This window comes from Idiotropiscis lumnitzeri, chromosome 2 (assembly GCF_059441095.1).
Source record: "Idiotropiscis lumnitzeri isolate Australia: NSW breed Sydney's pygmy pipehorse chromosome 2, RoL_Ilum_1.0, whole genome shotgun sequence".
Lineage (NCBI taxonomy): Eukaryota > Metazoa > Chordata > Actinopteri > Syngnathiformes > Syngnathidae > Idiotropiscis > Idiotropiscis lumnitzeri.
In genome coordinates, this window is record NC_142392.1 from 24,514,088 (window position 1) to 24,537,755 (window position 23,668).

At 42.1% G+C, this 23,668-nt stretch overlaps 2 protein-coding genes across 2 annotated transcripts in view; one reads left to right on the forward strand and one right to left on the reverse strand.

The window, feature by feature from the left end:
• LOC148342055 (uncharacterized) overlaps window positions 1-23,668 on the forward strand; it is a 458,829-nt gene that overhangs the window by 74,377 nt on the left and 360,784 nt on the right. The gene's annotated exons all lie outside the window — the stretch shown is intronic.
• LOC148342057 (uncharacterized) overlaps window positions 1-23,668 on the reverse strand; it is a 219,647-nt gene that overhangs the window by 35,261 nt on the left and 160,718 nt on the right. The gene's annotated exons all lie outside the window — the stretch shown is intronic.

A 23,668-nucleotide genomic window follows, 5' to 3' on the forward strand; every position in this document is an offset into this window, starting at 1 on the left:
TCCAATAGGGGGTGCTGGTGCTTCAGATATTGATTCATGGTGAGTGAAAGACACATTGTAACGCATTTGCTGATCTCCCATATCCATGCTCATCTCTCTGCTAATTTCTCTGTCATAAATCTCAAGTTTAGCACGAGCAGCTTGCATTTCCTTTTCCGTTTTTAATCTCTCAAGTTCCGATTTCTGTACTTCCAATTCCCTTCTGTGTTGTTCCTCCATGTCTCTTATTTTCTCCCTTTGCTTCATTTCCTCTTGCATTGTTTTATATTCTGCTTCCTTTGCCGCAAGTTCAGCGGCCGCCTCAATCCTTTTTGCTGTGATGCTTGAGGTGTCCGACTGCTTACCGATGCTTGATTGTGAAGCCGTACCATAGATGGAATGAGCATACTTATGAGACAGGAGTTGATGAAGGCGAAGCGTTTCTCTATTTGGATCAAAATCATCAATTGCTGTTATTCGTTCATTAATGATTTTCATAATGTCTCTTGTTACTGCTTCACAAGCATCCATTTTGCGTCTTACGTCAGGGGATAGCAAAGTACGCTCTCTTAATTCACTGTATTCTTTTACCACATTGTGCATTCCTTTTTCAATGTCATCAGCCATTGTGCACAAGTTGTGCTCTGATAAGTCAGTCTTTAAACTTTCTCGGGCTGTCTTGACCAGCCCTTTCCATTGCTCATACACACTAAGCAGCCTTTTGTCTCTTTTAAGCAACTCGTCCCGTTGGTAGGCTAGCATTTTTTCAGTTAGCACGCTGGGTCGCTCTGACCGCCTGGGTAATGCTAACTCAGCTGCGGTAGCATGCATTTTGTTCAGTTCAGTTAACTGACGCTCTTTACGTTCAATCTCGTCCGTTAATTCTTCACTTGAAATGTTTTCTGTATTTCCGTGAGACAATAAAGCTTTCGCTTCACTGATTTCTGTTTGTAGCTTACGAGTTCGCTCTTCGACGCCGTCCATTTTCCGTGTAGTCGTCACGTCCTCTTGCGTCTAGCTGCTGCCGCGAGCTGCCTGTGCCGTTGTCGTCGCCGTTTTCCTTTTCCTTCACTAGCAGCTCCGTACAGCACGCCGAGGAAAGCTCTTACTGTAGCATGCCCTCCGAACCAAGGATGAGACTTTACTGATGATTTTGTGGTTTATTTTTGAGCAAGATGTATCCATAACCGTGTAACCTTAAAACCGAATCACCGTAAGAGCTGAAACACAGTTCAAAACATATGCTTACAATTAGCTGACATATTTCACATTCAACACGTAATATTTACAAACACAAAATACTTATATCCATCGTTTACACACCTTTTGCCTCTTCGGAGGGGGTGCTAGAAAAATAAACGTCCGTTTTCTGAGGCTTCATATGAAACTTTTTGCCGTACTCTTCGTCAATTCACCTTAAGTGTGAACAATACTAAACAGGAAGTTCACATTCAAAATAAAAGCACATAGCTTAAACCGGAAGTAGAACCTTTCGATGCAAATTTCAAATGAAAATAAAATACAATAAACAAAATCACCACTGCTGTCCACAAAATATTAATATGGTTAGTTACAGATATTTTATTGACAATCTAACATCAATATACAAAGACAGAAAAAAATGGTGGTGGGGGGCGCGAATCTTTTTTTCTTCTTGGTAGGGGCGGGCGTGAAATAATTGAGAAGCACTGCTAGTATATGCAGACATTATATTCATACAATCTTGCAGCCCGATTGAACCACAGCATTGTTGCAAGTTCGGTAGGAGAAACTTGAACGTCCCACTGCTGGAGCAGCAGCGGCTTCTCGGGGCATAGGCGGAAGTGACGCGAGAGATGACTCGCCGATGTGGCGTTAATTTAGTTGTTTTTTTTTATCAACCGAATTAAAATATATAAAATATATATTAAAATAGAACAGCCAGGGGTAAAAAACAAACGCAGAGGTAAAGAAATATATTTTAAAAATACGTGCTTAAAGCATGACGTCATTAGCAAGCGCGCAGCTTCCGAAGGGCCTCGACCACATCCACCGACCCGTCCACACCGGAACAAAAACAGCCACCGCTAAATTCTTCTGATTTAGTGTGGAACTGACTGTAATTTTCTCGCAGGATTTCCAGTGATACTCTAAAGGACGACGACATAATTCATTAAGTCTTTGTGTCCCGATAACCTCATCTTCACGCGTTGATGCTTTTCGGCGTAGTTAGCTTAGCTTGTTAGCTAGCTAGCCGCTAACGAAAAGAGGCACATGACTCATCACCAAGCAGAGATCAAGTGCGGATTTTTTGGAATTGGCGTTTGAATATGTGTGAAAGAACGACACCCAAGTACAAAGAGGAACTTTGTGGAATAAAAGAAGAGAACGAGCAACATCTTCAACTGCTGGGCGAAGTTAGCAAGCAGCCTCGTGTTGTGCCACTCAAAGCAGGTTTGTACACGTCTTCCTCTCATTTGCTTTGGAAAGAACGACTTTCTGTCGTTAGAAATATGCATCACAACATTAAGTTGTTTGGGGAAATGCGTTCACTGTTATTGTCATTTTATTTTTAAATGTTGCCTTTGTTGGAGTTGTGTCACCGTGGAAATGAGAAGTAGTTCGTAAATCAACCTTTGAACGCCAAACTTACTCCAATGCGTGTTCGTTTTTTGTACTCAAGAAGAAAAGGGTCAAATAAAGACTCAACAACTGATTAGAGTTCCGATATTTAGTTTCTTCAATTTCTGGAGTTAAGGAAATACTTCAAAGACATCTGGGCGGCTTTTTCTTAATCTCACGAGAAAACTGCACTCGGGCGAGCACAGTCGAAAAATGCGCCCCATCTTTCAGCCCAGCTTCAGTCTTTATAGGAGTTTTTTATGTCAAGGGTCATGTAGGTTGAATCGGCTGAATCGGTCGTCCTCACTCCCTCCCACGCCACGGGTCCACGTCCAAGGGAAGGTCCTCCCCAGGTTAGTCATCGTGTGGATAGTTGATTCCCGTCTGGTCGCCAAGACTGGCACGCCAAGTCTGGCCTTCTCCGGCGGGCAGTCTCTCCGTCTCTCTCCTCGCTGGCATTCCTCTGTAATCTCGTTGGTGTGCATGTGTGCGTGTGTATGTGCAAGTGTAAGTATGTGTCTGTGTGTATGCATGCATATGTGCATGTGCTCCGATCTCCAATTGTTCTGTCTTTCGGAATGTGTTTTTTGCGATAGCGTCTGTGTGAGTCCTGCAGTGCCCAATTTGGTATGTTTGCATCTCTACAGCCAATGTGGAGAATGTGCTTTGTCGTCTTTGTCCATGAAGTGCTGTCAGTGTGAGGGCAGCTCAAGGAAATGCTATGTGTGCAAATTTGTTCTCACTACTGAGAATTTCAATAAAGTTCACACATTTCAACTAAGTACTATAAATTTAGCATATGAGAAAAATATAATAAATCAGTAAACATCATGCCTACCATCCCAGTCATTATTGTGACCAGTGCTTCTAGTTTCATTTGATAAATGCTTATTGTTTCATCAATGTTTAAAATATTCCGTAAATATGAACCTGCTAAATTTAATAAACGACATTCTGTCCCGCATGTGTTTAAAATAATGCCAGTATTCGTAATACAATCCTTCACCTTTTACTTGTCGGTTTGCCGAACATTTGTTTATGCCAAATGAAATCAGTGCAGAAAATAAAAACCAAAGAATAACCAATAGTGGGGGGTGAACTCCATTTTTTTCTTTTTTTTTTGGATAAAATTTGAACTGACTATTTAACATTTTACATTTTCTGTTTTTTATATCTTGTTCGAGCAATTCCTTACGGAAGGAATTCTGCCTGACTCTGAAAAATGTGCACACTGCAACGAAACCTCAATGGCGGTTGATAAATTTTAGTGAATAAGACACAGAATATTAATTCTTTTTTTAAAAAATCAAGTACGTATTGGTCTTATTGTTTGTCTTTTTGTGTCCTGCAGACGTCAGTGAAAACGATCTCCGTTCTGTGAAAGAGGAGCCAGACTTGACTCACATCAAAAAGGAGGAGGAGGAGGAGGAGGAGGAGATCAACAAGTCACCAGTGAACGTTGTCCCTATAAAGACTGAAGATGAAAACAAGGATGAGAGTGAGGACAACAGAGGGGCGGAGCCTACAAGCAGCAGCTCAAGTCATTACGTGACAACAGAAGGTGACGAAGACCACCGGGGGCCATCACAAGCACATAATGAGGACACATTATCAGACGCTCCTGATGATGATGATGATGATGATGATGATGATGATGGGCAAGCCAAAGGTGAAAGGGCATGTCACACTGACTCATTAACTTCAAAGCTGTCCTTAAAACCACACACAAGAACACACAGTGGAGAAAAAACGTTTTCTTGCTCGGTTTGTGGAAAATGGTTCTCTGAAAAGGGAAATTTAACAGAACACACAAGAACACACACTGGAGAAAAACCCTTTTCTTGCTCAGTTTGTGGGAAAAGCTTTTCTCTAAAGTCACGATTAAAAGAACATACAAGAACACACACTGCAGAAAAACCTTTTTCTTGCTCAGTCTGTGGTAAAAGCTTCTCCCGAAAGTCGCATTTAACAAGCCACACAAGAACACACAGTGGAGAAAAATCTTTTTCCTGTTCAGTTTGTGGCAAAAGCTTCTCTCAAAAGTCTAATTTAACAATCCACACAAGAACACACAGTGGAGAAAAACCTTTTTCCTGCTCAGTTTGTGGAAAATGCTTCTCTGAAAAGGGAAATTTAACAGAACACACAAGAACACACACTGGAGAAAAACCTTTTTCCTGCTCAGTTTGTGGCAAAAGCTTCTCTGGAAAGTCTAATTTAACTAAACACACAACAACACATAGTGGAGAAAAACCTTTTTCTTGCTCAGTTTGTGGGAAAAGCTTTTCTCTGAAGTCACGATTAAAAGAACATACAAGAACACACACTGCAGAAAAACCTTTTTCTTGCTCAGTCTGTGGTAAAAGCTTCTGCCAAAAGTCGCATTTAACAAGCCACGCAAGAACACACAGTGGAGAAAAACCCTTTTCCTGCTCAGTTTGTGGAAAATGCTTCTGGAGAAAGCCATATTTAACAGAACACACAAGAACTCACAGTGGAGAAAAACCTTTTTCCTGCTCAGTTTGTTGCAAAAGCTTCTCTCGAAAGTCACATTTAACAAGTCACACAAGAACACACAGTGGAGAAAAACCTTTTTCCTGCTCAGTTTGTTGCAAAAGCTTCTCTCAAAAGGCACATTTCACAAGTCACACAAGAAGACACAGTGGAGAAAAACCTTTTTCCTGCTCAGTTTGTTGCAAAAGCTTCTCTCGAAAATCACATATAACAAGTCACACAAGAACACACAGTGGAGAAAAAACATTCGCCTGCTCAGTTTGTGGCAAAGGATTCTCTCAAAAATAAACTTTAACAAAACATAGAAGAACACAAAGTGGAGAAAAACCTTTTTCCTGCTTGGTTTGCGGTAAATGTTTCTCTCGAAAGTAATCACTCAAGAACACACACTGGAGAAAAACCTCTTCCATGCTCTGTTTGTGGAAAATGCTTCTCTGACAACTGGGCTTTAACAAAACATAGAAGAACACACCTTGGTGAAAACCGTTTTTCCTGCTCAGTTTGTGGCAAGAGTTTCTCTCGAAAGTCGTATTTAAGAAGCCACCCAAGAACACACACTGGAGAAAAGCCATTCAGTTGCAGCGTTTGTGCTAAAAAAATCCGCCACTGAACAGCATGCTGAGACACACGATTGTGATGGCGAGATTAGCAGCGATCCTTGAAGCTAACAAAAAAGACAAAAAACTGAAGGAACTGTCTCTTTGTGGTAAGATGTAAATGTGATTTTTAATAAAATATGATGTTTTGAATTTTGCAAAGCTTTTTTATTGACATTAAGCCAATGTGATCACTGCCAGAAGAACCATTAAGTCTGAGTGATGATGAGTTTTTTTGTGTGTGTGTTTACATCGAACATGTAAATGAAATTAATTGCCTTTGCCTGGAACAACATTTTTTAACATTATGCTTTTCAGTTGTCTTTTTAATCGTACCTAATGGAAAAGGTGTGAGAAGAAACTGTGCTTATGCAATCAGTGCCTTCCACAATCATCAATAAAATCACTTGTTCCACTTGCTCAACTGGCCTTCATTATGCTGTGAAAAGGTGAAAAACTGAACTAGAAGTTGAACTATAAAAGGAACCAGAAAGAAACGCAAATCGGCTCAGTTTCTCTCAAAGGTTTTGGTATGTCAGGAGTTGGCAACTTGATGGCGACTGGAGTCAGCGTTCATTTGTCACCACTGAGGAGATGATTCGCATCACGCAGTTTGTTGCTGCTGCTGTCTAAATTGGACCCGGGTGGCCACACGCGAGCGTCCCTGAATTTCACCGGCGGATCTTCAGCTATCCCACGTCTGACCCCAGATTGTTATGGAATTTTCAGCAGTAAGGGAAGATCAATGAGATAGTCTGGAAAATAAATTGTCTTTTGGGTCAGTCTGCAGAGTGATCTCAGTGGGAGAAGTGCTGGGAAGATACTGATGCACACAGGAAGATGAAAATTTATTTGACAGGAACTGTGGAATCTTCAAACAAAAATATATTTTTTCTGCGTTTATCATGAAATATTTAAGTCCTTATATCAACACTGTAATTATTTTTAACACTCTAACATTTAGGACATAAAACAGTGACGTATTTTAATTCAAAATTCACAACCACGTCGCTGGCGAAAAACCCTGTAAAAAAAGGCAAAGGTGCAAGCATGTTGACATAAAGTATCACTTTATCATGTCAACTGTTAGTAATAGGGAAATACATTTGGAATACTGTCCAACCGACGACATGGTGTCAGATGTTTTAACAAAACCAGCAACAAAAGTAAAATTCAGTACATCTGTCAAGTTCATATTTATGAACTAAAATGTTTGGTCATATTGTTGGAATCTTAACTATTATCTGTACCAAAAGTTTACCAAAATGGTTCGAATTAATTATCTGACTCCATTAATGGTTAACCAAACACGACCTTCATTCATACAACAATTATGCACGCTCGTTTTTGAGAGAAAGAAATGACCAGGAAGCCGGCAACTTCACACGGGAGCGGATTTATTTCTAACAGGAGATCTAATACAAAGCCTGGGGCTCGGTTCCTACCATTACAGCTCTGCGCGTCCCTGTACCCAACAGAGGACGACGCCCCGCCCGAGTTGCCCAGGATCATTTATACATTTCAACAAAACAAAGCAAAGACATCAAAGACTAGTCTCCTATTTGCTATGTGTCATCTGCAACTAATTTGAGCTTTCTCTTATTGGATATCTTCACCCCGCATGATGGCGGGTCAGCTCTTCCCATGTGCGCGCGCCAAGGCAGTTGTTCATGCGCTCAACTGCCCATGAGCCACTCGATCTGTTATTCCACTCTCACGGTCGACCGTCTGACCATCTCACACAACAGCACCTGGATGTCCTTGATGTATGGAACTTTTCCGCGTCAGCTCACCCAGTTCTCCGACGTGCGGCTCGTCCTGCACAAAACATCTGCCACCTATGCACTTCACACAGCCTGCCCTGACCTTTTATTGTACATTGAATTAAAGCACAATCAGTACATATCTTTATTGCACTAAACTGAATAAACTTGTAGTCAATTGTATAAAATCCTTTAATCCCTCACATGGCCTCAGCGAACTGAGGCCGTCACCCCCACAAAAATAAGAATAGAAAAATAATCAAAACAGTAAAAAATAAAAATGTAGAATGATATATAAAAATTGTATTCCCTCTCATGGCCTCAGACAACTGAGGCCATTACCACTGACTCCGCTGAACCCCATGGACCTGCTGGCTGCCAGAGGAACTGGCTGTGGGCCCGACACGGGGATCATCATGTACTTGCCACCCAGTGGCAGCGGGCCCAAGGTGCGTTCAAGGCTTATAACTGTAGGAGATCTGATACTGTCATGACCCGCGTTGGTCATGTCAGTGTTTTTTGTCATTGTTTTTCTTCACCTCCCTGCCATGTCTTCATTCTGTTTAGTTTGTCAGCTGAGTAGGGGCGTTTCCCCTCAGCACTCCGTCCCCACCAGCCACGCACCTGTTCCCCATTAGCCGCGCACACCTGACTCCCATCTGCTCCCCTAATCAATAGACTATTTAACCACCCCTGTCTCGGCGGCGCTCGACGATCAGCCGCCGCTCCAAGTTCCTTTCTTGGGGGCGTTCCACGATCAGCCCGACGGACCGCCGCCACTCCGGGTTCCTGTCTCGGCTGCACCCGACAGCCCACCGCCGCCCCGAGATCCTGCCTCTGCTGCATCCGGCGTCCCGCCGCCGCTTCTCGTCTCAGCCTCGTCAGCGGACTCCATGTGGCGTTCAGGTCCTCCCGGACGTCCCCCTGAATGGCCACAGTGGGACGTATTGATCTGGCCACCCGCACGGCCGCCTGAAGGGCCACGAAAAGACTCGCTGGTCTGGCCTCCCGGACATCCCCCAGACCGGCCTCGAGCAGGGGTTGTGGTCCCGCCTCCCGACCCCGTCCGCCCACCCTCGTCTTGGACTTTGTTTTCGCTTTTCTTTTTTTGCCTTGTTTGGGACGTCTGGAATCCGTCCCTTGAGGGGGGGTACTGTCATGACCCGTGTTGGTCATGTCAGTGTTTTTTGTTATTCTTTTTCTTCACCTCCCTGCCATGTCTTCATTCTGTTTATTTTGTCAGCTGAGTAGGGGCGTTTCCCCCCAGCACTCCGTCCCCACCAGCCACGGACCTGTTCCCCGTTAGCCGCGCACACCTGACTCCCATCTGCTCCCCGAATCAATGGACTATTTAACCACCCCGTGCCGACAGCTCAGCGTCGGTGCATTGCTCCAGCTACACCCTCTATTCGCTGTTTCAGTCTAGTCACTTTCTCTTCATCCTTCGTTATTTTCGCACCCCGCCTCGTTCTGGTTTGTCCAGTTTCCTCGTTCGCCTGCCTGTTCATTTAATAAACTCCCTCCAAGTTACCTTGCCTTGGCTTCCCTGCCTCTTTGGGTCCTGCCCGCTACCGCGACGACCCCGCAGCCTGACAGATACAATGTATACAACAACATCCGCAAAGCACCATAATAGCTGTAAATACTGCCACTGAGATTAATATAGAGCTAATCAGACCTTTCCATTTAGCAAAGACATTCAACCATCCTGACCTCATTTCCGAATCTACACCTGAATGTTCTTTCATCTTTTTGTTCAAAGTTTGCAAACCTTCCAATGCCTTGGTCTGCCAATTTGTATTTGTCCGGGACCCCTCTTGGCACGCTTATCGTAACCAATCTCTCAGGCCTCTTTTTTGTCTATCCACACCGGACATCGGGACGACTTGATTGAATTGATCCCACTTTAACTGGTCCAAATCTACAGGTGTTGCACTCACCGGCATGATTAAAGTCACCAGGGAACACCTGCCAGAGGCATTGGTCGGCAGCCTGTCGTATAGAAATTTCCCACCATAACACAACCAGACGTCTGCACGGGAAAGCGGGGGTCCTGCTGGAAGAGACACATTCGTTTCACACCAATCCCACGGTATTTGTCCAATTGTCTGTCCTGTTCCATTCAATTTCAAACACGTAAAATTTTGCTTGGCCACCTCATTATCAAACCCTTGAATTCTCCAAATCAATTGTGAGATTGAATAATTTCGCACATACACCAACCTTGGGGTCTTGGTCACAAATTTTATAAAACAATATCACCTGTGCGTCTGTCAACCTATCCGAGCTGTCCTCCCGTTCCTCGTACATGACCGTCTGGTTGCAGTGGTATTGTAACATCACAATTTTTGTCTCCACTCCGTCTGTCTAAAAAACAGTCTGATAGAGTCCTGCTAAATTAAATAATTGACCTTCTGTCCCGTAAGTGTTTAAAATAATGCCAGCAATCGTTATACAATCCTTCCAAAAAAATGCATGCAGCAAAAAATATACTATGAAAAATATAAAATTGACCCCCTGTCGACCCCACCCCCTAGTGGGGTCGATCCCAATCAAAGTTATATTAGACAACAAAAAGTAACAAATAAACTAGTGCCGTCCCGCGATTAAATTTCTTAACTAAATAATCGCAATAATACCATAATTAATTGTATTCGATCACCTTTTTCAATTTATTTGTGAAGCTTGTATCAGTCACTTGAATAATATAACGTAAACCCACCAAATATTATATCTATTTCAATTCCCAGACTGTTGTAAAAGCTTTCTTCGACTATAATCTAGACCGTTTCATCCTCACAGGCATTGCCCCCAGAAACAATTCTCTAACGCATAAATTTAGTTTTGCTGATAATCACCACAATCCAGCAGTGTTGGTTCGCAATAATGTCCTAATGATATCCAGCTAATATGGCACAATGTTAGAATTTGGCTTCGCAACATGGGAGAATCATTCCTGAATCAAATAAAATTTAGTTCACTGAGTTCAAATATCTAACTGTGTTTAGAGATTACCAATTAAGCCCCGAGCCAACGATCCAATTTTGACCGTTTTTTGTCAAATCTTTAAAGCAACCCAAATGAAATATAAAAATAAAATAAAAAATAAAAAATCCTAAAACTATAATAACGCAGATACCAAATTAAACTTTTTTTTTACGGGAAGAATAGGTGCTCTCCAAGACATAGACAGCTCCAAAGACCGCTGCAGTCTTCACCTCCTATTGCCTCCCGAATGCCTCCCTCCACCTTGAGGCCGTGCCCACACTGATTCTGTCAACTGGGGAAGGGTGTAGAGACAGTAAAAACAATCGCGGAGCCGAGCCCCAAATCAGTCGAGCCCTGGGACCACAACTCCTCTAACAGAGACACAAACACAGAACTACCTCTTCCGAGTGACCCTTCTCTGGAAATTTTGAAATTTAGTGATGTTCCCAAAACCGAAGAATTTGTAGTGGGTGCTGAAGTATGATATCCTGATAGTGACGCGGAGTATTCAACAACTATGGCGCCTAGTTCTTTAGTATGACGACGCACATCGATATTCAATGTGATTTGTGGCTCGGCGAAAGTAAACAATTCATACTATTTCCGCTGCTCAGGGACAAGGCACGCATGCGAGGCAACGCCGGTAGACAAATATATAATTCTAATGCAAGATGTTCTCATGACTAAATTTGGATGAATGCATTTTTGATAAACCAAATCATGTGTGTGATCACATGTACAATGTAATGTGTCAATTGGTGAATTGAATGGGTGGAGGTTGCTACACCACTCAGACCAGAGCAGGAACAGGGTATCCCCAACGCGGGAGGATGGAGAACCAGATTTCCGATCTGCCCTCAGATATTTCAGTTCAGCCACTGGAATGGAGGAGAGCACCACATATGCTCCCTACGAAGGATATGCACAGTCAAGTTCAGTCCCATCCGGAAATGCCACTCAAATTCCAGTGTTCTTTCAGTCAATGGCAGTGACTCAGGCAATCTCGAGAGTCCTCAAGGAGGATAGTGTTGTTGCTCACTGGGAGGTGTGGAAGGAGCTCACAGCGCGTGGAATATCTCGCCTCAGTATCAAGCACCATCGAAAACTTGTCCATCCACCGTCCCCGGAATGCAGGGACCTGCCAGTCCTCGAACGATGAAGCTCCGCGGCCCCCTGTCATGGATTGGGGTACCAGCGGGTTGGTGTCAAGAGTGCGTTGGGAGTGGGTAACGGTGGCGCCCCCTGCGCTGGTTGAGCTCTGGGCGACAGGAATGGCACGGGACCAGAGGATGGCACATTCCAGAAAGTGGCTCGGTATGGACAGTTCATCACTCAGTAACCCCGCAGCAAGAGCACACCCCACTCACAACCCCCGTCTATAACCACCCTATCTCTGTTACCGCGGTCCCGACCTCGTTGACCACCTTGCTATGGGCAGCCAGTCTGCTGTGGCGCCGCGTCACCCGAACCTTGCCTAGGAGCCGCAAAATTGGAAGGAGCAGGTGCAATGGGAGCCGCATGCATCGGCTGCTGCCTTAGCTGCTCCCCCTTTTTTTTATCTCTCTTGGCCTCCTAAACCTGCAAGTACAAGAATTTTTAGTAGCGCTCCTTAATCCAATCCCATATTTTCCTTTTCTGATGTTGTGTAAAATTGTGTAACAAATGCATTCTACTTAGACTGATTAGCAGTTTTTCATTGATGGACTGTTCGCATGATGTCTGCAACCGCAAGGGACACGCCCTTGAGGACGGCCCACTAGAACAGCTGTGTAATGACGACATTATTGGAGGGGTCACTTCCGGAAGGCTCACTCCATTCACGCCTCGCCCTGGCCACATAGACCAGGCCTGTCTTCCCCCTTCCCCACCTGAAAGATACAGCAACATCGACCCCAACGGGCCAGAAATATCTGATGCATGGCACGGCCAATCTCACCTGAGGTGTCCCCATTCAGCCGGTGACCATCATGCAGCAGGTCTGGCCTCGGCCTCAAGTGAGGACAGTTTCTGTTAAGTAAATTTTGTCCCAAATGTAACTCTGTAATCCCCTCTACAAAGAACCTACCCTTGCATTAAGTGAGTATTTTTTTCATAAAAACAGCGCAACCACTCCACTTTACTGGCATTAACTTCAAATATCACCACTGTGGTGCCAGATATTATGGAAAGGTCTAAACCAGGGGTCTCAAACTAAATTTACCTGGGGGCCACTAGAGGCAGACTCTGGCTGAGGCTGGGCCGCATCAGGTTATCCGCAAGAAAAAAAATTAAAAAAAATCTAATCTTCTCAAATGTCTTTATTTTTATTTTTTAACACAAAATAAGATTAAAAAATAAATAAGGAATTAATAAGAACATTAATCAGTAATAAATAATAATAATAATAATGAGTCAAATGTCTGGGGACATGCGTGTTCCTTAGACCGGCTTTTAGACATAAATGTCTGATCGTCTTTAAACTATTTATAATTATAAAACCTAATAGAATAATAAAAGACTGCCCACTAAAACAGACCTGCAAAGTGCGCATGGAACGGGATCACGGCTGCAGGATTGTCATGTCATGTCATGTATCCGTGCATAACTGCGCGCACTGGCTTTTTTATTATTTCGTGGCGAGACAGAGGGGGAGGGTGGGAGGAGGAGATGAGGATTAGCTGGGAGGTAAGGATTAATTATGAAATACAACACAATTTCAAGGCTTTTGGCGGAAAGCGGGGAACATAGGACCCTTTTGGGGAAAAGCGGGGAACATCGGACTTATATTTAGAAAAAGGGTCCTATATTCCCCGGTCCCATACAAAGCGGGGAACATAGATACGCTCCCCATGAAGGCCATGGTGTTTCTATGGTAAGGACCGGGATGGCGAGCGCAAAAAGGCGACTGCTTACGGACCGTTGTTGTCATTTATTTTGACTACTTTTACAGAGAGAGATAACGATAACTACAACCTATTTCATAATAACAGATAGCTGCCCCTGGGACTCTCTGACACTAAACTGGTCGGGACCAAGTTTCATGAATGAAACAGAGTCTGTCTCCGCCAGCTTTCACAGGCACAGACGAGAAATCATTTCCTTATTCAATCAAACAGCCGGCCAATTTTGCCGTAGTTCCGTCGTCTTTAATGAAAAAATAAATATTGTTAATCACTTTTCACTACTATTACGAACATGGCATATCCTTTTGATGAGGATCCCATTGATGAAAGTGCAGCATTAACCCACAGAGAATTAACTACGTCGCGAGCGGATCATGGGACCCCGCATAGACGTCTAATCATATCCTGACAACTATCTGTTTGAGTGATACAGTTTCACTTCATAGTCAATTTCTACATCCATAACCTGCTATAATCCGTCCGCACATCTTCAACATCACCAGTCACAGTCTCATCCCAGCACACGAATGAACTCGCTGCTGTAACTCTCTGCTTACGTCAAGCCCACCCTCGAGAGCCATATACTCCACCGTGATTGGTAGGTTCGTTCAGCTCCGCACAAAACACTGTAACGTGCCAGTCATATCAAATTCGCGGGCCGCACGAACATTAAACTTTCATAATAAGGCGGGGGCCGCAAACTATCATGCCGCGAGATTGAGACCCCTGTTCTAGGCAAAGGTAATTAATTTCATTGATAATGTTTGATATGAAAACAAAAAAAACTAATTATCACTCAGACACGTTGGTTCTTCTGGCGCTGATCACATTGGCTTAGTATCAATAAAAGAGCTTTGCAAAATTAAATTTATAATATTTCATTCAAAATCACATTTACATCTTACCACAAAGAGTCAGTTCCTTCAGTTTTTTTGTTGTCTTTTTTTAAGCTTCAAGGATCGCTGCAATTCTCACCAGCACAATTGTGTCTCTCAGCACCCTTTTTAGAAAAGAATTTTTTATCACAAACGCTGCAACTGAATGGCTTGTCTCCAGTGTGTGTTGTTGTGTGGCTCGTTAAATGCGAAACTCTTTCCACAAACTGAGCAGGAAAAGGGTTTTTTGCAGCGTGTATTCTTGTGTGTTCTGTTAATCGTGACTTTTGAGAGAAACTTTTCCTCCAAACTGAGCAGAAAAAAGGGTTTTCTCCGCTGTGTGTTCTTGCGTGCCTTGTTAAATGAGAATTTTGGGAGAAGCTTTTACCACAAACTGAGCACGAAAAGGGTTTTTCTCCAGTGTGCGTTCTTGTGTGTTTTGTTAACGTTGCATTTTGAGAGAAGCTTTTGCCGCAAACTGAGCAGGAAAAGGGTTTTTCACCACTGTGTGTTCTTGTGTGGCTTGTTATATGCGACTTACGATAGAAACTCTTTCCACAAACTGAGCAGGAAAAGGGTTTTTCTGCAGTGTATTCTTGTATGTTCTGTTAATCGTGACTTTTGAGAGAAACCTTTCCTACAAACTGAGCAGAAAAAAGGTTTTTCTCCACTGTGTGTTCTTATGTGGCTTGTTAAATGCGACTTACGAAATAAACTCTTTCCACAAACTGAGCAGGAAAAGGGTTTTTCACCACTGTGTGTTCTTGTGTGGCTTGTCAAATGCGACTTACGAGAGAAACTCTTTCCACAAACTGAGCAGAAAAAAGGTTTTTCTCCACTGTGTGTTCTTGTGTGCGGTTTTAAAGACAACTTTGAAGTTAATGAGTCAGTGTGACATGCCCTTTCACCCTCGGCTTGCCCATCATCATCATCATCATCATCGTCATGAGCGTCCGATAATGTGTCCTCATTATGTGCTTGTGATGGCCCCCAGTGGTCTTCATCACCTTCTGTTGTCACATGATGACTTGAACTGCTGCTTGGAGGCTCCGCCCCTCTCTTGTCCTCACCCTCACCCATGTTTTTATCTTCAGTCTTTATAGGGACAACATTCACTGGTGACTTGTTGATCTCCTCCTCCTCCTTCTCCTTTTTGATGTGAGTCAAGTATGGCTCCTCTTTCACAGAACGGAGATCGTTTTCACTGACGTCTGAAGGACACAAAGACAAACACACATTTTGTTTGGTCAAGTCAAAGCTCATGCGGCGACTTTGTCTTATATTGTTTCTACCGTGCTACCTTGACTTGTGCCTACCGCATATGGAGCAATGCGTGCGACCCCGATTTGGACCGGACCATGGGGGTATTTCACAAAATTACGTCCTACGATGTAAACCTCCCTTTTCTACCAGCACAGCTGTGATAAACGAGCATCTGAAAAGGAAGCACGTTGCGGCTGATGCCGATTTCATTCCTGACATAGTCACAGACGTTTCTGGAAGCAAGCTGAAGTTAGCACACACAGGCTATTGTGTGCGTCTGATGGAACACCTGTTGTGGGACCCAAACATATTGATGCAGACCACTGGGGGCCATCGCAACATTATGTCATTGATAGAATAGAAATCCTTCAAGTGAAATATGTTTACAAGTATTTCTTTTTGCATATCATCATATCGTGTCACACCAGTGGTTTATCCATATTTTTGCCCTGTCTGTGACCTTTTGTAGGTCTGGTGGAGTGATATATACAGGGCTTATTGGACATTCAAGTTGGATATGTTTCATATTTTGGTTTAGGAAACCACAGTCACATACTGAGGATGTGGCAAGGCCCCATTTTGTTAGGTTGTCTTTGGTTTTCCCAACACCAGATCTTGCACGGTTTAGGGTACACCATTTTTTCCTTTCAAGGTTTGTGCCCTTGGGTAGTTTTTCTTTTGGTTTTGGGACACACGGTTGTTCTGGTCCCATGTTTTCTTTTTCTCTCCATTTATTCATTCTGTACCGTCTAGGGGTGATGTTTTAAGGCAGACTTTCAGTTGAAATGAAACTTTTCCTAGATTTCAGCCTGGGAGGGACTGGTACATGGGAGAAGAGTGGATGGCGATTATCATCTTTTTGCATAGAGATAGTTTCATCGTGGGTATCGTATTTTCACGACCATAAGGCACACTTCAAAGTCTTAAATATTCCCCAAAACAAACGAGACGCCTTGTAATGTGCCAATTATATGGACTGAGAAACTCTCTCGACCATGGGCTCGTTCCCCTTGAGGTGTTTCAGAGGGCATTTTAGCACACACTGCTGGCCAAAGTCTGAGACATCTATGCTTCAAATTGACTGTGACATAAACATTATGTGAACACGTTCTTTGGCTGATGGTGCAGGAGAAAGCGGGACAAAATGGCAGCTGTCCACGATGTTGTAGTCTGTCTTATCATTAATGTTATTGCAAGCAAGATACATCACAGGTTTAGACAACAGACTGCAAAAAAATAAATGAAAACACACTGCCCAAAGCACACCACTCACATTTCTCTAACCAGCCATCTGATTGGCTGAGGCTCCCGGAATGCATCAGTACTGTTTTCGTGTTGTTTTTATTTCTTATGAGGATATGAATGGCATGAGAGATACATGTTTTGTGATAATTTTATTTCTTTGTTTCATTGTTTGCTTGTAAGCTGTTCAGAGATATTTTTGGTTTTGATTTGAAACCATGACTCTATGGTGTGGTGACCAGTGAAATCCCTCCCCTGACAATCTCAACAAATCCGCACTTGATCTCTGTGCTTCTATTTGTTAGACGAGACGAATGAAAGATTGCGTCGTTTTTTAAAGTAGCGCTGAATGGATCCCCTGCTTGAAAATGGCAGTCTGTTCGTCACGAACGCGGAAGAACAGGACACACCCCGCTGTGATATGATTGGCTGCTGGCTATGTGGAGCACTGTCATCAACTCACCAACAGATGTCGCCACTTGCGATGCAAATCATTGTCATTTTCTTCTAAACATCGGAAAAACTTAAGATTTAAACCGTATGCAAATGAACAAACATTTTAGTTCCCAAACATGAACTTGACAGATGAATTAAACTTAACTTTTGTTGCTGGTTTTGTTGAAAAATCTGCCACCATGTTGTCAGTTGGACAGTATTCCAAATGTCATGCCATGTCATTATCCACACCGCTTTTCCTGTACTGGGTCGCGGGAGAGTGCTGGAGCTGACGTGATAAAGTGTTTCTTAATGTCAACATATTTGCACCTTTGCCTTTTTACAGGCTTTTTCGCCAGTGCTATGGTGCCTTGATTGTCCTCAAAAACAATTAGTCGCTCTTTATTTTTTGCATGAGATATTTTTTTATCTCCCAAGGGGATATTTCACGTGGATTGAGCTCTTAAGTAACTAAAAAAGTAAAAGAAAAAAATAATTAAGGTTCATTAAGAATATGAATACGCAAGAAATAAATCTCTCAGATCAACATTTCACATTGTCGTTTGTCAAATGTTGATAAATTGTATTTTTCATTAGGGATTTGTGTTGTTTTTCATTTATTTGCACGTCACCATTTAAGTATTTTTTTCTTTTACTATTCTTTACCTCTATCAGTATTTGATTCGATTTTCATGGAATTATTTAAGCTTGCTTATGTAATACTGCAATATTTATTTAATTTTTTAATACATAAAAATTATTTCAATATTTTTTAATTATTTTATTTAAATCTTGAATATTTGTCAACATATTTGTTCATTTAAATATGAGTGCAATTATTTTATTTATTTATTGCAATAATTAATACTTAAAATTTCATTCATTATTTTTTATCTTTCAAAATTCGTTCAATATTTATTAAATGTTTCTATATTTATTATGAATTTAATTCACTCAGTATGTGGTTGTGAATTTTAAATTGAAATATGTCGCTGTTTTATTATGTAAATGTTAGAGTGTAATAATATTTCTGTATTTATTTAGGTACTTAAATATTTAATTATTCGTTTCAGTATTCATTAAATTACGGTGATTCACTTTTGCAATTCAGACGCGCAGCAACGAACTGCATAACGCGGATCCTCTCCTCCGTGGTGACGAAAAAAAAAGAAGCGGGAAGATTTACGAAAGCAGGAACGGACCGTGCAACAGCAGAGCGATAAATACACTGTGTTCAGGAGGCGCACACGATATTTGTGCCTTTCTTCATTTTTACTTTGTTTATTAATGTACATTGTTTGCATTGGCCTCAAGGACTCATTCGGCGTGTATGTATTTGTAGTTTTCACTGTGTCACGTGATTTCCTAACGCCATCAAAGGAAGAGAAATAAATAAAAGAAAATCTGGACATCAGTCTGAATCGTGGCCTTTTCGCTGGACCGGTGTAGCTACACTCTTGACATTCCAAAATCTTTGAGAGAAACTGAGACTACTTGCATTTATCTTTCATTTTCTATTTAAAGTTCAACTTCTAGTTCAGTTTTTTACAGCGTAATGAAGGCCAGTTGAGCAAGTGGAACAAGTGATTTTATTGATGATGGTGGAAGGCACCGATTTCATAAGCACCGTTTCTTCTCACACCTTTTCCATTAGGTACGATTAAAAAGACAACTGAAAAGCATAACGTTAACAAATGTTGTTCCAGGCAAAGGCAATTAATTTTATTTATGTTTGATATAAAGCCACTGATGGTGTAGTGGTACACTTGCCCGAGTTGTGTGCAGGCAGCGTGGGTTCAGTTCCCACTCAGTGACGATGTCTATGTCTGCCCTGTGACTGGCTGGTGACCAGTTCAGGGTGTAGTGCGCCTTTCGCCCGGAGTCAGCTGAGATAGGCTCCAGCACCTTCCCGCGACCCTGTACCGGATAAGCGGTGTGGATAATGACATGACATGTTTGAGATAAAAACAAAAAAAATCATCATCACTCAGACACAATGGTTCTTCTGGCAATGATCACATTGGCTTAGTGTCAATAAAAAAGCTATGCAAATTTCAATTTATTATATTTTATTCAAAATCACATCTTACCACAAAGAGTCGGTTCCTTCAGTTTTTTTGTCCTTTTTTTAAGCTTCAGATCGCTGCAATTCTCACCAGCACAATCGTGTTTCTCAGCACTCTGTTTAGTGGCGAATTTTTTAGCACAAACGCTGCAACTGAATGTCTTGTCTCCACTGTGCGTTCTTGTGTGGATTCGTAAATTTGACTTTACAGAGAAAGATTTACCGCAAACCGAGCAGGAAAAAGGTTTTTCTCCACTGTGTGTTCTTGCGTGGCTTGTTAACGTTGAGTTTTGAGAGAAGCTTTTACCACAAACTGAGCAGGAAAAAGGTTTTTCTCCAGTGTGCTTTCTTGTGTGCGTTTTTAAACTTGACTTTTGAGAGAAACTCTTGCCACAAACTGAGCAGGAAAATGTTTTTTCTCCACTGTGTGTTTTTTTGTGCAGTTTTAAAGACAACTTTGAAGATAATGAGTCAGTGTGACATGCCCTCTCACCTTTAGTTTGCTCATTATCATCATCATCGTCACGAGCGCCTGATAATGTGTCCTCATTATGTACTTGTGATGGCCCCCAGTGGTCTTCATCACCTTCTGTTGTCACGTGATGACTTGAGCTGCTGCTTGGAGGCTCCGCCCCTCTGTTGTCCTCACTCTCATCCTTGTTTTCATCTTCAGTCTTTATAGGGACAAGGTTCACTGGTGACTTGTTGATCTCCTCCTCCTCCTCCTCCTTTTTGATGTGAGTCAAGTCTGGCTCCTCTTTCACAGAACAGAGATCATTTTGTCTGACGTCTGCAGGACACAAAAAGACAAATTTGGTTTGGTCAAGTCAAAGCTCAGGCGGCGACTTTGTCTTATATTGTTTCTACCGTGTTACCTTGACTTGTGCCTGCCGCACACGGAGCAATGCGTGCAACCCCGATTTGGACCGGACCATGGGGGTATTTCACAAAATTACGTCCTACGATGTAAACCTCCTTTTAGCAGCACAACAGTGATAAACGAGCATTTAAAAAGGAAGCACGTTGCGGCTGATGCCCGATTTAATTCCTGACAAAGTCACAGACATTTCTGGAAGCGTGCTCAAGTTAGCACACACAGGCTATTGTGTGCGTCTGATGGAACACCTGTTGTGGGACCCTAATTTATTAATGGGGGCCACCGCAACATAATGTCATTGATAGAATAGGAATCCTTCAAGTGAAATATGTTTACAAGTATTTCTTCTTGCATTTCGAGATAGTTTCATCGTGGGTATTTTTTTGCTTCCATTATAATCTGGATGCCTAAAAGAATTAAAGGGGCCCTGGCATCAGAGTCGCTATTTATTGCATGATTTACGTTTGGGGTTTTTTTTTGCCCAAAATGACATTTAGCCTGCAAGTACATTCCAACATTCCCCTTTTTATTTTTTATAAAGTTTCTGTTTTTAAATTAATTTGAAAACAACATTATGTTTGAAGAGTCAAAATCCCTACACATAAGCATTAAGCAACAACACTTTCACTGTGACTTTCATGTTGACATATTTGAATAATGACTGTATATTTTAAAGTTATCCAATATGTATTCAAATTCGACTAAGATCCACCATAATATTTGAAGAGTTCACTGAATTATTTTAGAACTGCAACGATGTTTAACAGCCATAGAGTGTCAGTAATGAGTAACAAAGTAACACAACATTGTCATTTGCATAAATTACCAGGAACTATGAGTTGCGGGGGAGATGCAAACCACCTGGGCCACAGGAACTTTATGACCAGGAACTAAATGTTCCTGGCCTTGTTGGTAGAAAAGGGGGTTGTGACGTTCTCCCTTTTTAAGCCCATAGTAAGCCAAAGATGCAGATGCATTCCTTGCAGCATGCGCTTGTTCACTGATGAGATCCGTGCAACCCTGGATGGATGCATTAAATGTATTTTAAATGTTTGGATGGGGTGAAACTACGCACATGTGCACAAAACAATGCAGATCCACCGGAGGTTCATTGACTCTCACCCGACGAAGGCAGTACAAAGTTAATAAATAAATAAGCCCATTACGTGCTTGATATTTTTTAAAAACTTAATATTTTGTGTTTTATCCACTAAAATTGATCAACCGCCATTGATGTTTTCGCCGCAGTGTGCACATTTTTTAGAGTCAAGCAGAATTCCTTCCGGAAGGAATTGCTTGAACAAGATATAAATACCAGAAAATGTAAAATGTTAAATAATCAGTTGAAATTTTATTAAAAAAAAAAAAACATGGAGTCCACCCCCCACTATTGGTTATTCTTTGGCATATATTTTCTGCACTGATTTCATTTGGCAAAAACAAATGTTCAGCAAACCGACGAGCAATATTTAAAAATAAAACGGCAATAACCTTGGACGCATTTCCCCAAACAACTTAATGTTGTGATGCATATTTTTAACGATAGAAAGTCGTTCTTGACAAAGCAAATGAGAGTAAGACGTGTACAAACCTGCTTTGTGTGGCACAACACGAGGCTGGTTGCAAACTTCGTCCAGCAGTTGAAGATGTTGTTCGTTCTCTTCTTTTATTCCACAAAGTTCCTCTTTGTACTTGGGTGTCGTTCTTTCACACATTTTCAAATGATAATTCCAAAAAATCCGCACTTGATCTCTGCTTGGCGATGAGTCATGTGCCTCTTTTCGTTAGCGGCTAGCAAGCTAACAAGCTAAGCTAACAAGCTAAGCTAACTACGCCGAAAAGCATCAACGCGCGAAAATGAGGTTATCGGGACACAAAGACTTAATGAATTATGTCGTAGTCCTTTAGAGTAGCACTGGACATGCTTTGAGAAAATTACAGTCAGTTCCACACTAAATCAGAAGAATTTAGCGGTGGGTGTTTTTGTTCCGGTGTGGACGGCTCGGTGGATGTGGTCGAGGCCCTTCGGAAGCTGCGCGCTTGCTAATGACGTCATGCTTTAAGCACGTATTTTTCAAATATATTTCTTTGCCTCTGTGTTTGTTTTTACACCTGGCTGTTCTCTTTTAATATATATTCTATGTAATATTTTAATTCGGTTGATAAAAAAATGTAACAAAATAATTAAAATAACGCCACAAAAGCGAGTCAGCTCCGACGTCACTTCCCCCCTATGCCCGGAGAAGCCGCTGCTGGAACAAGCGTGGGAAGGTTACGTTTCTCCTACCGAACGAAGCAACAATGCTGTGTTTCACTCGGGCTGCGAGATTGTATGAATATAATGTCTGCAAATACTAGCAGTGCTTCTCAATTATTTCACGCCCGCCCCTACCAAGAAGAAAAAGATTCGCACCCCCCCACCACCATTTTTTTTCTGTCTTTGTATATTGAGATTAGATTGTCAATAAAATATCCCTTAACTAACCTACATTGATAAGAAATATAGTTTCGAGAACTATTATCGTGAGGATCTCGAAGCTCAGTACTCGGTTGTGCAAATATTGATGAGATGACAAATATTTGTCACGTCATTTCATTATCCTCACCGCTTATTCTGAACAGGGTCGCGGGAGAGTGCTGGAGCCAATTCCAGCTGACTACGGGCGAAAGGCGCACTACACCCTGAACTGGTCGCCAGCCAGTCACAGGGCAGACATAGACAGCGTCACTGAGTGGGAACTGAACCCACGTTGCCTGCACACAACTCAGGCGAGTGTACCACTCCACCATCAGTGACATGATAAATATTTACTAATACGTTTTTTGCCAAAAACTTTATTAACATTAACAAACAGTTATTAATACGTACATAATATAGAAAAGACAAAAAGAAGAGCCAGGCGGATTTTAAACAAACATTTTATATGAATAACATAAAGCAACAGCTTTAGTATTGTTGGAGTTGAGTCACCGTGGAAATGAGAAGTATTTAGTAAATCAACTTTTAAAAGCCAAACTTACGCCAATGCGTGTTCGGTTTTTGTACTCAAGAAGAAAAGGGTCAAATAAAGACTCAACAACTGATTAGAGTTCCGATATTTAGTTTCTTCTATTTCTGGAGTTCAGGAAATAGTACAAAGACAGATATCTGGGTGGCTTTTTCTTAATCTCACGAGAAACTGCACTCGGGCGAGCACAGTCAAAAAATGTGCACCATCTTTCAGCCCAGCTTCAGTTTTTATAGGAGTTTTTTATGTCAAGAGTAATGAAGGTTGAATCAGTTGAATCGGTCGTCCTCGCTCCCTCCCACGGCACGGGTCCACGTCCAAGGGAAGGTCCTCCCCAGGTTAGTCATCGTCTGGATAGTTGATTCCCATCTGGTCCCCAAGACTGGCACGCCAAGGCTGGCCTTCTCCGGCTGGCAGTCTCTCCGTCTCTCCAGCTGGCATTCCTCTGTAATCTTGTCGATGTGCATGTGTATGTGTGTATGTGCACGTGTATGTGCAGGTGTAAGTACGTGCCTGTGTGTATGCATGCGTGTTCATGTGTTCCGATCTCCAATTGTTATGTCTTTCGGAATGTATTTTT